Here is a 14,333-nt window from a genome sequence, read left to right as displayed (position 1 = left end):
AGGACTCAGGGATGTGAGCAGATGAAACACTGTCCAGAACACACAGAGTGCTATTTAGTGCAATTAATTTCATCTTTTGGATTTCAGTTTGTTGATTTTGTACGCAAAATTAAGCAATGCTTCTGTAGTTTTCTAGATAAATATGAGCAGGCTACAGAGAAACAATCAGCACTCTGAGTACTTTTTTCAGGGTTGTTAGTCTTGCATCTTGCCAATGGAAATATACAACAGAAACCTCTTCACATATCTCTAAACAAAAATAAACACACACTGTAATTATGAGTAGTGGAACTGGGGCTCACTCCCTGGCCTTAGTTGTGACATACAAATTTCCAGCAATTTTATTAATGTCTAATTATATAGACATAGTACAAATGCAACTATCCATCACAATGAAAGAATCTTCTCTACAATTTGCAAGGCACATTTTCTGTTTGCAAAGCAAAAACTGTACAAGGCACCTTTGTGTCACCCTTTTTAATTAACAACCTGTATTATGTTCCATAAAAGTTAACATAGTGTCATATTCTATTTAGTTTTCGGGTATGTTCAGGTGTACATACCATACCCTTCTTAAATTTTTAAAAGAACCTCAGTAAAGTAGGATTTGGGATCCATAATTTTCTCTTGAATGTCTTCCACATGGAATATACCCATCACGTGTTATTCTCAAGTGTCTAAATGCTGCCATTTGGGATACTCTCTGCAAAAAGTCTATCTTGAAAACAACATTTTCCTATAAATAAAATATCACATAAAGTTGTGCAGGTCACTTTTCAAACTTTTATTCCACTTGTAAGTTTTTTAACTCAAACGGTAAATTTGTTTTGTTGGAGAAAAAAAAAGTTCAAACTAAGTTTTTCCTAAAATAAATTAGTTATTCAATATTTTAATCACTGGAAAAGGTGAAAGTATTTATTTTCATGGAGAAATGTTTGAAACACCACTCTAACTCTTTCAAGCAACAGGAGCCATAATTGACCATTAAACAATCAGTCAACAACTTCACATTGTTTGCTAAGATCATCTGATATTTTTCCATTCCATCTACATAAATTGATATTACAGTGTTATTATTGCTCAGAATCTAAAATACAATTTAAAACCTTGATGGCAACCACAGTAATGATAAAATAAACACACCATCACTGATGGTACCAACTTTCTTTACATTACAGATTGGATTAACATGCTTAGAGAGTATTGTCACGATCGTTATCCCTCCGGCCTTTTCATATTGTAGTTGATTTTATGCGGCTGCCCCGTTATGTCCGTCTTTGTTTAAGGCGGGTGCTCCCGCTATGCCTCGCTCTGCATTAGAAGGACGCCCGGAGGCCCGCCTAGCATCAAGTCGCCCTACGTCCGCGGCTTGAGGGCTTAGGCTTCCGATCGGTGTCCAGGCCTTCTGAGTCGAGGGCTTGGAGCACCTGGCCTCGTCATCCTGTTTTTATTTCCTGTCCCCGTTCCGGATTTTAATAGTGTTTGTCTCGGATTGGATCTCCCAGCTACCTGGACTTTTGATTGCGCCCTGTTTTTCCCTTCTGGATTCCCACTGGACTTGTTTGTCTGCGCCACGCGCCCTGAGCACCAGATCACAGCCGTCACGCTCCCGTCTGTCTTCCTGTCCTGCTCCTGCTGTGTTTCCCTAGAAGTCTTTTTCCAGTCACTTCCGGATTATACCATCTGCACAGGGTCCTTAACTATGCATTGTGACAGTATTACCTCTATTTAGTACCATTGTTGGCAATGTTGTATTAATACTGAGAGAAAAATCCTTACTTTTGCAGAGATAAAAAATGTATGAAAGGTTACATCTATTTTTATAGTTAACATATTCTGAGAGAAGTAAATATGAATTTTACAGCACTGAAAATGCAGAATCAATGGGTTGGGGAGTATAATTTCATAATCTTAAAAAGTGAGAAATTCTATTATGAATCTAGAAAAAAATGACTAACCAAAATGTCAAACATTTTCAGGGATTTTCTTGTAAGTGCTTTGATTATAGCAGCGATGATCATGATGGTGATAGAAGAAATGTAATTTGTACATCAATTTCATTTCATTCTCACCTTCATCTCTTCACTTATTAAAGAGTGCCAGTCAGATGATATGTTTAAGTTTTACACCAAGATAATCAATGTCACAAGGAGTAAACAATGTTGAAAAGAAAAGAACACAAGTTAAAGATGTTCATCTTGAGGGAAGGAACAGAGAGATAAAGATGAAGCAGAATATATAATGAACAATGATCTCAAATTTAGAGACAAGAATGACAACCCTTGTGTCGAATGACAAAAGCATAAGACTGAAAGAACAAAAACATGAAATTAAAGAGAAAATTCTGGGAGTGAAGAGGAACACTGAAGAAAATTAACACTACAGAATATCCAGGTTGGAATATTTAAAATACAGGGAAATGGCAAAAACATAAAAATAAAATAATAAAATTGCTAGTGGTCACACCTTGTGGTGCATCTTGTCCCAAATGAAAATGAGATGTGAAGATGTGTGGGAGGCAGGAAACTCACATCTAGCAATCTCTGGGAGAATTGAAATACGTGTGGGACAGCAGCTAGACAAAACCATCCATCAGCTTCTCATTTTTCAAGAGTGCCTTATTGTGGCAAACGTTGTAGAATTGCTAAACAAACACTGGTTCATAAATGTTCTGTATCTGTCTAATTAAACATGCTTTTCAAAAGCTTGTTGTACTAATTGAGGAATAAAGTGAAGTTATAACATGAAGTTCATAACATGAAGAAAAAATGTTTAGATTTTCTACTGTTCTATGAAGTTTAGAAAATAGCATTTCCTCCTCTGTAATGGCATCTCACATGTCCTGTGCAGTTCATTCTACTGACAGAAGTACAATAGGAGTTCACAAGAACTGATTAATCATTTATAAAGCCTTCATAAGACACAGTATATTGATCAGTTGATCAAAACGATCTCAGAGAAAACATTGTCCAGGCTGAGAAACTGAAAGATGTTAAATTCAGATACATAAAGACAAAAAAACAGACCACTTAACTGAACTTCTCAAATCTGTTTTGAAAGGTATAGGGAAAGAATCTGACTCTAAAGCTGATATAAAAAGAAACAGATGTAAAGTCTCCAGAAAAGCTTTACATTGAAACAATAAACAATAAAGTGCCACTACTGCAAACCATATTATATATATATAATACATCATATTAAAACAAAGCAAATGTGCAATCTAAAGACAATTATTTTAGTGTGCCTTCTGAATGGGAATACTAAAATAACCTATTTTTGATTCTAGTTTTAAACTTTTATACACTGTATGTGCTCCTCTACACAGCTATTGAATAAAAACATTTTGAAATGTCTAACAGCAGTTATTTTTAAACCATACTGTATCTGTAAATAATACAGTATATTCAGGTGAAATTGTGAAATAATTAACCTATCAAAAATAATAATTTTAAACAACTTATTTCCATTATCATCAGCACATGATGATAATGGAAATATCTATTCCATTAGAATACGATTCTGAATGTACTACGATGCTGAATGTACATACAGTGATAAGAAAGTGAAGAGATTAACTTAGTGCTAAAAGGTTAATGTTAGTAACTTTAAAGAAATAAAGATTATTTTTAAAGAACAGTTGCTCTAAATCACGCCACCGGATTGTAACAAGACATTCCCTGGTCAGTTCCTATTCTGTGATTCCATTAGAGTGTTAGATTTAAATGCAGAATTAACTGTTGCCTACGCAGAATTATGTTAAACATGACCTAGACTGGAAATCAATATTCCGCTTAAGTAACTGGCCCTCCAGTAATTTAATGAAGCTAAATTGCATTACATGGAGGTAAGGTGGTGCGGGACCATTTTGTCTCAAACCTTCCATTACACAGTGGCAGTACAGTGCTGAGTGGTAAGAGAAACTTAGCACATTCAGATCATTGGAGGGCAGTTGCTTTCCTTTTTCATACTCAACTACCCGTTTACTTATGATATGAAATGCAGTCTATAAATAACAAAAACAACAAATATCCTTTGGGCACATTTAACAATGAGGGAATCTGCAAATGGATTTTCATTATTTAGCGTAATCATAAAAAATTCAAAGAGCAAAGTTTTCTAAAAGAAAAATCCTCATGAGTATTTTTTTCCCCCAAAAATAAACATAAACAGAAAAAAAAATTCTTTTTGAAAACTATTCTTTTGTCAACAATTCAAAGAGAAGTTTCAAAGTGAGGTGCAGTGTAAGTAGCTAAAGTATATGCCACCTCAAAGCCAGTGCAAAGCTGGTGACTAAGAGTAAAAGATTCATTTAAGGAAGAATACATGTGCAATCACATTCTTTGCTATCATAAAATTCAGATGACAAATCTGTTTGGCTGAACAGTAGGTGTTTTTTAATATCTATTCATATACGTATTTACTGTATATTGTCTGTAGTTTTCTTTAATTTATGAAAGAGATCTGTAACTGTGAACATTTCATTGAATCATAAAATGGAATGATTTTGTAGCCATTTCTCCATGAACATTACCAAAAACAGATTATATGAACTTTTTACTGACGACGAAAGAAACAATCACAATTTAACTACTAACGTTGTAACAGGAGAACCTAGCTTCGCATGAACACTATGAATTATGATGTTGAATAATAGCAAGTGAAAATAAAAATAATCAATGAAATTTAAAAGATACAGTCACACTCACTGTACAATTTAGGTATAATCTATGTGTTTACAGAGTGGTTTTCATGAATCAAAGTACTGTATATCTCAGCTGGCTCTTTTCTAGAAATCATGGGATTTTGGTGGCACGGCAGGTAATGCACCTTTGGCCTCCAGGCCTGAGGGCTGCAGGCTGATCTGTTGCTTGAAGGATTACCTGTGTAGACACCTTCCAGCACCTCCTCACAGTGCCCTCTACATGCGTCTGTGTTGGGAACCTTGGGTGTGTGCTGCTCTAAAAGAAGACCATCTGCCTTCTTATCGATGACACATTTGACCCGAGGCTCTTGTCAAGAAAGAGCAGGGGTATTTACCCTGGTGCCCTTACAAAACTCTCCCATGATACACCCCTGCCACCAGCGCCTGGGGCTGGGAGGCTTTCGAGCACAGCGCTCACTCATCCTGCTTGGTAGGGCCAGGGTATTACACTGACAATGTCCTTGCCTAGAAACAAAAAGGCTGTCTACATCACAAAACAAGAGCAAAACCCACTGTCATGATAATTGCTATGGGAGCACTTGGGAGGATAATACTACAGGCTACACACTCTTATTATAACTCAGCATTTTCTTCATGGTTAAGATTTTAAATAAGCATGTTAGCACCTAATGTTTTTATTAGGTGTTTACAAAACTGATCCATTGATCTGCACAAGAAAAAGGGTTACATATAGTATATACTACTAGACATATGCTACTGTATATAATCTATATGCATATACAGTATACTATGTACCATAAAGTATATGGTGTTTGAAAATAAGCATTTAATCATTTGCATTCTGGGCTCCACCCAAGGACCAACAAGGCTGTACTGCTATACTGTTTTAGTGTTTTGCCTTTCTTTAACCTTGTACAAGTTGTCTTTTCCTTGAGATATGTTGTCATCAATGGAAAAAAAAAGCTTTAGTGTTTGTGAGAGTGTTCCTTGTAATTCAAACCAGAAACGGCTGCATCACTATACTTTTTTTTTCCTGTGTACAAGAAATACAGTTACTGTTACAACTTGAGATAGTATTTGGAGCTAACAGGTTCTGTTCCTGTTACTTCACTTCTTGAGAAAATCATAATATGTACTGTATGACACAGGCAAATTAAATATTGTGTACGACTTTAACTAATGTCATACTACCACAAGAGAAACAGTTGGCACAAGGTGAGAAATGCTAATGTATGCTTTTCCTTTCTGAGAAGCAACTGAATGACATGGTTAAATGTTTCACTGTGTGCATTTATATAGCAGATGAAGTTTTTGAATAAATCAGTCATATAGTGGCTGATTATAGAGCCATAAAGTGTATCACATTTATTGGAAAATTATAAAGCAGGTCTTTTATTGAAACTTTGGCCACAGGGTTTTCCAGGTGTAACTTGTTTTATTATTTTGGGAAGTTTCTGTAGTAACAATTTCTTATTTTAAAATGTATCTTTTTGTCACTCAAAGCATCAAATGAATCAAGCAATTTACGTGGGGTGCTGTACTGACCTAATTTACTGTTATACAGTATGTCTCTGTTTTTGCAATATAATAGACTTTTACCTGCTGTTTTGTGGCCTCCACCCTTTTCATGACCTGATGAAAATTTGATGCTGACAAGCTCCAATGGCTTAGCTAAAATCTAGTTGGTATCCTGCAATAAAAAATACAGTTGTCATAATTCAGGTTTATGAAGTGCTTTACCTAAATGCTCTGCAGAAGTCTAATCCTTCCATTTGGACTGTAACTCTACATGTCTGGAGTGGTTGCACTAACATGTATACAAATATATGCTAATTTTTACAACAGCTTGTAGAACACATTTCACCATTTGGCCATACTAAAGCTTATTGAGAAAGAAAAACTAAAACAAAACCCTAGTTTGGCATGAACACAAGTCATAATTGATCTCCATTATAACAAGACATTTTCTCAGTAGGATTTTCAATGACTTACAAGTCAGGAACCAAAACCAAGTACGAAAGCTTATACTTTGAAAAAATAAAATATGAAGAACAACAGAATTGTGTTCCATTTTGCTTTACATTTCATACAGTATGTCTGATTACTTAGCAAGGCTAATGAAGGAGAGCTGTCTTCAGAAATTGCAAGGTTAAAGTGTGACAGTAATAGACAATACCCTTAATAACTCTTTTGTTCTTCTAAATTAGCAGTGGATGTACAGTATCTACAGTTATTGAAATTTCAGCCAGCTTTATGGTTCAGCTTGGTTTGACTTAACCTTCTGCTAAAGATTTTCATGGATTTTTATCCTGTCTTGCACTAGACTCCTCAGTAAAGGCTTAAGAGCAGACAGGACACTTTTGCTATTAAAAAGATTAGCACATAATACCCCAAATGTACAAATGTTTCATGTGAAAACTAAATCTTGAAAGACAATTTTCAATAAAAAAGCATTAAAAGTATCATGTACAATGTAACTAAAGGTAGTGAACACGTTTCCTCTTTTTTTTTTCAGTTTCTCCCTAACAGAAGATTAATGCTTTAAAGCACAGTGCAACACATTTGTTAAATAATTTTTTTCAGGTTTGTTGAATTGCCAGTTTTGGTCAAGGAGCCTGATTTTCCTCTTCATACCTATAGTCATGGGAGGAAAAATCATCTGTTATCGATATGCTTGAGTGTTAGATGCAGCCGGAACCCATAAATGAGGAGATTGCATGAACTGAGCCCTTTACACATAGTTGCGGTGTTTTGAGTTCATACTGTACAGTGATTAGGATCATAAACTCTCACATCATCTGTCATTATGGGCTGCATGTACACCTGTGTAAGCAGTACTAATAAAATCTAAGATTGAATTTTCTAATAGTTTTTTTTCAGTTATTTTGATTAAAAGAGAGGCTCTAGTGCCTATTAATAAAGCATTTATTATGACATTGTTCCTTTGAAGATAATAAAAATAAAGTTGTAAGCATCAGACATAGTTTAGGTGCCAAAGTAAGGGTCTTTAACAGTATTTCTGTTTTGACCTTGGAGACTATTTTCTCTTTTATAAAACATGACAGAAAATGACATTTGAATCAGACACTTAATCTAACAGAAAATGATAAGGAAAATGAATATAAGCCTTTGTTCAGAATTTCATTAATTTAGAGTCTTTGAAAGAGACTACAGTGTCATAGACTAATGGAAATAAACCTTCAATCAAAACCACTGGGCTGAAACTGTAAATTTAACCATTGAACATTGTTATAGAAAAAGGTCTATTCTGCATGTGATTTTGTGTGTGAAGGATCATGTGACACACTAACAGAAGTGCAAAAAGACCTTAGACGAACAAGCTTTATGACAAGGACACATTTTATGGTGGCAGTTGCCTCCTTTAGCATTAATTGTCTACCTGTGTAAAGGAAGCAGCAGCCTTCATTCAGACAGACATTCTGGGGGAGTCCCCATTGAGGATTGCATAATTTGGCCAAGGTGCTCATTTCATCCCCTTCTGCAAACCCTGCCAGATGCCAGGAGTTGTGCACAGCTGCCAGAGGGCTGCGCACAAGGTTAGCAGGGTAGGTGGGATAGGAAGTGGCTCCCAGGAGTAAACGAGAGGGGAAAAAAGGAGGGAGTTAAAGATGACTGTGTAATATCTGCCAAGGGCCTAGGAGCATTTGCGAATGCAATCCCTATTACTGCCTGTAAAAGATGCAAATTTGGTGAAATAATCAGCTGTATGGCCTGGGGCTGTTTTTCAAGTACCCTGATTCTCAGTGGTAGGGACGGTATTAGTGTAAGAAACACAGAAAGGCAAAGTTCACGTTGCTCAGAGGAAGCCCCTAACCAAACTTCGCCAATTGCTGCAAAGGAAGATTTCTCGCTTGAAAGCCCTCACTGCTCAGCCACTGAAACAAAACAAAACAAAAAAAAGAGAGTGACTGAGAGAGAGACAGAGGGAGAGAGAAAGAGACCCTTAAGGCAGGTTGCAGAGATGCAGGAAGCAATAAAGAGACATGCATACATGAAAAGAGATGGGTTTTAACCATTTGAAAAGGGTGCTACTGTGTTTTAAATGGTTGTTCTTTTTATTGCACCTTACAAATTGAATATATTATCCACTCAGTTCCAAATTATTTTTTAGTAGGTATTATTACCTGGGAAACAATTTTAAAATATTAAAGATTCTTCATGAATTTCAAAGCTGATGATGATAACAATGAAAGCTTCAGATGTGCCACCACAGTATGTGGAAATGCCAGAGAAACATGAATGTGCCAATGATCCATGCTAATTTAAACATTAGCTAATGATTATTTAAGTGGAAATTTGATATTCATGGTGCTGCCCAAGCAAAGCATTGTGTCCTGTACCCATAGATTCATTTGTGTATAGATATCCTGATATCTATGTGTCAGATCAGTATGTCTGAAAGGAACTGATGTATTAACTGAAGGGCCTGCTGTACACCATTTTTTTCCTTGTCCACTATTACATTTAAAAATCCTGTATTTACATATACAGGAATGGCAAACTGTCTGATGTGACAATAACAGTATGAACGGAGAATAACTATCCTGCCATTTTTAATGTCCACCGTCCAAATCTGTAGACCTTGAGAGATATGATTAAGTAATCAGAGTACAGTATGGCAGCCTGTGTGGGAATTACAGGGGAAATGAGAAAAGAAATGTGATAAACATACCCTTGCATTTTAGAAGCACAGTAAATAATAGGTATGATACTGTATTAGTAAGACCTCATAATCACATTTCTCTAACTGAACAACTGCTAGGGCCAGGAATATTAAATACAATAATGAACAGTTTTTAACCAGCAATCTAAAAAATATTTTGACAATGAATACAGCTGTGGCAATTTACTTACCTTATGCTCATGTAGCAGAGCTAGTTCTGCGCAGTTAAGATTTACTCTCTACAGCATTTCTTGAAAAAAAAAAACATGTATTTAAATTAGAGGCTAAACTGCTAACTTAATAAACAGATTTCATCCTAAGTGTCAGACAGAAACACAACTTTATTTTGTACAGCTTTCAAAATGTACAGTAAGACTATCATAAAAGTTCATTAATGTCACCAGTAATGTGAATTACTCCTTTGAACACAACGTAGTTGTTATTCAATTTTTACTTTTCAATTGGTTCTTCAACAACCCCATTTCAGTAGTGTTGTTTAAAATTTTACTTTCTGTAGTTTTAATCAGTACCATAGTTGACAAGGTCAACAGCATCAGAAATATGGTACTGTATATTATAACTTATATTCTGTTATAAAGACAACATATTGTTGATGTTATTTCTACACAGTTTTTATCTAAAGTATTAAAATAAGTTTTGAAACCAAAACAAAAGTAGAAATTTAGAATCTGTGCTTTTTACAAAGTAACATGTATAGCCTACATTCAGAATCAATGCTACAACTTGCTTTCAGCATCTTTTACTCTAATGTTCAAAGCACCAGTTTAGTGTCTTAAACTTAAATCAGTCCAAAGGTCATTTTTATAGCTTGATAATTTAATTAATTTTATCCTTTTGACTAATACATTTGTAATTTCAAAAACAACAAAATTATGTTTAAAATGTTATTACTACAAAAAGTCATTATACTTAAAGTAAAACAAATTGATTAATTCCACTACAGTTAAATAATAATTTTGATTGACTGTATAAAAAGAACATCTGTGACTAACAGGGTGTACGACTATAATATATTTTTAGAATTATTTGCTATCTGTACATACAATATAAGCATACTGTACATTTAAATGAAAGTATGTTTCATTAGATGCCATTTACTAACTGGAAAACAAGATGAAATAACATTGGTAATGTGATCAGCACAAACAATTCTTTCACACAACACATTTTACTACAATAAATAAATTATTTGTAGTTAGTTACTGAATTTTTTAAAAGTATATATTGAAAACTAACTATAATATATTGTTTTTATGTTACAGATTTTTTTGACTCTGTGATTTCAGTTTCATATACTGTAGTCTCTACAGTATTATAATACCCATGCTGCTTGAACTGCTCAGAGATCTAAAATATTAACTGAGAGAGTCTCTAAACTATGCTTTTAAAAACTGGAAGTAACACAGTGTATTTAAATGCATAAATGATTTGCTCACAAACTTATAAATGTTCATGGATAACCTTTTATATATGAACATTTTAAAAAGATATTTACTGTTCTACAAGGATGTTTATCATTTGACACCATCGAGATAAGTTTTTCTGCCACTTTCAAAGTAAAATAATTTGCAACAATTTGGATGTCTCAAAATTCATCTATATTATAAAATAAAAAGCATTCATGTAAGCATGATATACAATCTAATTTAAATCAACTAAGATCTGTTTAAAATGAAGTCATAATTATGATTTGAAAGAAAGCACAGTGATTCTGTGGTGTTAATATTCTCCATACCCTAGGCTTTGTTGTTGTTGTTGTTAATAAAGGTCACATCTGTGATGTATGATGGCAATTAATTTATTGCTGTTGTGTTCTTCATTTCTTGAACTTCGCTTCATGTCAATATCTAAAGATGTGAGAGTGTCAGTTTTCTCACATATTAGAAATGCTGTTAGTTTTTGATTCAGTCCTAAACAGATTAATTATTCACCTTGAAAATAACAGTGTAGTGTTTTAGACAATTTCTATCCAACACATGCCATGGAAAAAAATAACTTTTTGCTCTTTTCTTAACAAAGCCCTCTAGAATCTGCCTATCAGCTAATTCTAAAAAAGAAAAAAAGAAATACACACTTATTATGAAAACCTGTAACTATATTTTTTAAAACAGATAAAGTACAGAAAACATTCCATACTTGCTTATTTTGTTCATGTAGCCATTTATGTAGTTTTTTATTACTGTAGGTTTGGTTGCAGGGTTATCTGATAATTATGTGATATTCTTTTAATATTTTATTTTTAACTACCTAATTGTGTTTTTAAGCTTCAGTTCCTGTAATTTTGCAAGACGAGGTGTTCCAGTGAGAAAACATATGGTGAGGGATTTTAAACCTCATAGCTGAAGTGCATCATAGACATATCCACTGCGCGAGTGTCACAAGTACCCACCACTGAATATATTCAGTCACCCATTAAAAAAGGGAAGGAAAGGATAAGAAAAAAATATCAGAAGCTATACTGTTATAGCTGTAAAGTAGTTACAGGTTCAAATAATGGCACAGGGGTACTCTAGTAAGCCGTGATCTGTAGGGACACAATGATCTAAGATTGCTTTTCCCAATGAACTATTCAAAATGTCATTTTCAGGGGAAGAAGAATGGGGACAGGCTGAAATAATATACAAGCACCGGGTACACAGGTGGTTACACGATTACACGTTTCACATGGTCAGATAGATGGACAAACTAGTACAGGCTAAGCTTTGAAGGGTTCTAGTTAGAGTGCTCCAATTAAACTTCTAATGTTCAATTGAAAACTGCATAAAAATTAGATGTCACAGACAAGTGGACAGGTGAATACATACTGTAAACACAGAGACTAATGCTGATGAAGTATTTTAACTTGTAAGTTTTAGATAAGGTTGTCTGATGACCTTTTGGCTAAGGTGAGGAAAAACTGAAAAAGTGAAAATATTAGATTTAATAACTATATAAAATGGTTTATTGACAGAAAAGAATATGCTGGATGTCTTATGATTTAGTGTTGCATGGGGGTCTTATTGTGTCACAAAGTGTCATATAGCTGTACATATAAAACAGTATCAATAGGAATAATATAAACTAGCGTGCACTAGGTAGTACTCTAGAGATTTTGCATTTCAGTGCATGTCACAAGTCACAGTTGTCTAGATATTGTTTAAAAATGGAGAGGGGCAGACAGACCTTTTAAGAGATAATCTTTTTCAGTATTCTTTTTTAGCTTTAAGTTTACCTTGGACACTTATACTTATTTTTAGTTAAGAATGTTCTAAATCTTGTCATTAAAATGAAAGTTTTAAGAATTTTTTTTTTTTTTTTAGATTTAGAACCTCTAAACAAGCACTGCAATCCTTTAGGGACTGTGCATATTTCTGTGGAAACCTCTCTATATACAATACATTTTCAGTATTCTTGCCAATAATCATGAGGCACTGTGTTACAAACAGATACTGAGGTAAAAGAACAGCTTCTCATGTTTCTTTTTACTAGGTAGTTCCAGGTAAAATGACTGCAATGAATATACCATAATGGTTTTTCACTTTATTTGCAGTCCCGCATTTAGTGCAAACTCTCTAATTCTTTCAGTAAATAACAAGTCCTTGATCTTGAGCAATAACCTTGTCTTAATACAATTATTATATGGAGTATTTAGTTTTAGCACAGAAATAATTTTATATAGAACCTTCTTTTTGAGCATATATTTTGACGAATTTTTAAATGCGTATAAATTTAAGGCATACATTACAACAATAAAGTTAACTACACACAATACAGTATCTTATCACGATAGTTTATTTTATAGTATATACATGATCAAATGTCGTTTTCAGTGTACTGTATCTCTGCACTGAAATGCACTGAATATACTGCATATTATGGAAATAAGCCAGTTTCTTCGCGGCAATCTTAAAATGGTGAGAAAGTACTGTACATTTTAAGCAAGTATCATAAACAGGATAAACTTTATCATTTAAAATTGTAATACTTTTCCAGAATATGACAGGGCGTCTTTGTTACAATACATTATTATATTTAATAATAAAATATTATGTTTTGTTGTTGTTAAAGTCTTTGACCACAGTACCTTTTCGTCGCTGTCAGACCTTTTGGTCTTTTATTAACCGCTGGTTAAGATCAAGTGTTTCTAATGTCGCCGCACCAACTTAGCTTTCAATTTATTACGTCTTATGGAGTGATGCCTTCTTTAACTGAACAATACACGTACTACAAGCTACTACAACACTTTTGTGGAGCGTTTAGTGTTTCACTAGGCCTATGTTTATTTCGGCTAAATCTTCACCTGCCACACGGACAAAAGCAAGTTCACGCAAGGGCAAACCATGCACAGAACGGACCGCTGTTCATACGGATCACACAGCTAATCCAGAAAACCCATCGCGAAAAGTAAACGGGTTAAAGCTATATTCTTATTAGCACTGTGTCCCACATTGGGTTTATCTACAGTAAATCTATATACAGTACTGTGCAATACAAAAGAGGACATTAATACGACTGAGCACTGTCCATTAGATATATTTCCTCAAGAAATGTGTTCTCAATATAAATACTGTATATAAACGTTATGCACACTAAGGCTTTCTAAAAAAGGCCAGTTATCGCTTAACAATAATCACTTGAATCGTTTTCAGAAACATTGGTGTTGTACAGTATTAATCGCGTGCACTCCCAAGCAACTGCATTTTCATTGACCCTCTCAAACTTTCTGAATATTTTATATTCCCAGAATGTTTCATTCTTGGACGCCCGAATCACATAAAACATGAAATTAACAATAATAATATACAACGATAATATAACCAGGGCTAACAATCATATACGCGGCTGTGTTACAGCAGTGCAAAAATGAGAGATCTCTTTACTGTGTCCTGCAGAGAGACAGGTTTCTGTTGTCACCGGGGTTGAAGTAATCCAGTATGAATACCACGGGGAGGAGCTGTGGCTCTGCTCAGCGTTGGCAACAGCAGC

General features: G+C 34.4%; 1 long non-coding RNA gene across 3 annotated transcripts in view; it reads right to left on the bottom strand.

Annotated features, from left to right (window-relative positions):
• The window catches only part of LOC107077320 (uncharacterized), a 118,978-nt gene extending 104,664 nt beyond the window's left edge, over positions 1–14,314 (bottom strand). For all 3 annotated transcript variants that reach the window (XR_011189429.1, XR_001478369.1, XR_001478370.1), the window contains exons 1-3: positions 14,228–14,314; positions 9,539–9,597; positions 6,263–6,353 (exon numbers count right to left, since the gene is read on the bottom strand). This is a non-coding gene — a long non-coding RNA (uncharacterized lncRNA). The remainder of the gene's footprint in view (positions 1–6,262; positions 6,354–9,538; positions 9,598–14,227) is intronic.
• Between the last annotated feature and the right edge of the window lie 19 nt (positions 14,315–14,333).

The sequence above is a fragment of the Lepisosteus oculatus genome, chromosome 4, assembly GCF_040954835.1.
Source record: "Lepisosteus oculatus isolate fLepOcu1 chromosome 4, fLepOcu1.hap2, whole genome shotgun sequence".
Lineage (NCBI taxonomy): Eukaryota > Metazoa > Chordata > Actinopteri > Semionotiformes > Lepisosteidae > Lepisosteus > Lepisosteus oculatus.
This window is presented reverse-complemented; position numbering and strand designations above follow the sequence as displayed.